This window comes from Schistocerca cancellata, chromosome 6 (assembly GCF_023864275.1).
Source record: "Schistocerca cancellata isolate TAMUIC-IGC-003103 chromosome 6, iqSchCanc2.1, whole genome shotgun sequence".
Taxonomy (NCBI): domain Eukaryota; kingdom Metazoa; phylum Arthropoda; class Insecta; order Orthoptera; family Acrididae; genus Schistocerca; species Schistocerca cancellata.
This window is the reverse complement of record NC_064631.1, coordinates 176,082,690-176,083,598: the sequence shown is the minus strand read 5'-3', so window position 1 is coordinate 176,083,598 and position 909 is coordinate 176,082,690. Positions and strand designations below refer to the sequence as shown.

The following is a 909-nucleotide window of genomic DNA, read 5'->3' as shown; positions in this document are numbered from 1 at the left end:
ACCTTTGCCTTTCATATCAGCGCACACTCCGCTGCAGAGTGAAAATCTCATTCTGGAAACGTCCCCCAGGCTGTGGCTAAGCCATGTCTCCGCTATATCCTTTCTTTCAGGAGTGCTAGTTCTGCAAGGTTCGCAGGAGAGCTTCTGTAAAGTTTGGAAGGTAGGAGACGAGATACTGGCAGAAGTAAAGCTGTGAGTACCGGGCGTGAGTCGTGCTTCGGTAGCTCAGTTGGTAGAGCGCTTGCCCGCGAAAGGCAAAGGTCCCGAGTTCGAGTCTCGGTCGGGCACACAGTTTTAATCTGCCAGGAAGTTTCAAGTTTGACCACTGTTGTTCACCAAGGGAAAGCCATCTCGCGAAAGCAGATTCTGTCGGTGGGCATTATTGTCCTGTGATGTAGGTAAGGATATATGGATTTAATTATATTTGAAAAACATAATAATGGACGATCAATGTTGTAAAAGGGGGATGTAATGATCATCAATTACTTTGTTTATAAATAACTCATCTGCTACGAGTCACGATTTTCTTTATTTTATTTTTCGCACGACGCGTTTCGGGAAATGATTACCATTTTCAAGTGCGTTTTCTGCGTTTGTTATGTCATTCCTGTGTGATGGTGTAGATGTGGGAGATACTGCTTCATTTCGTTCACTTTATTGCAATATATAAGAAAACACGCGATTTTTAGTTGGTTGTTGATCTTTTTGTGAAGTTAGTAGCTAAATTTAGAAGAATTTGTATTTACAATTTCCTTATGGTCCATTTTTATGTGAGACTCTACACAAATAGACCATAAGGAAATTGTAAGTACAAATTCTTCTAAATTTAGCCACTAACTTCACAAAAAGATCAACAACCAACTAAAAATCCCGTGTTTTCTTATATATTGTAGTAAAGTCAACGAAATG

The 909-nt window shown here is 40.0% G+C and overlaps 1 non-coding gene across 1 annotated transcript; it reads left to right on the top strand.

Annotated features, from left to right (window-relative positions):
• Positions 1 to 213: 213 nt before the first annotated feature.
• On the top strand, positions 214 to 288 carry Trnas-cga (transfer RNA serine (anticodon CGA)). Its single transcript has one exon. It is a non-coding gene; the product is annotated as a tRNA-Ser (tRNA).
• Positions 289 to 909: the final 621 nt, after the last annotated feature.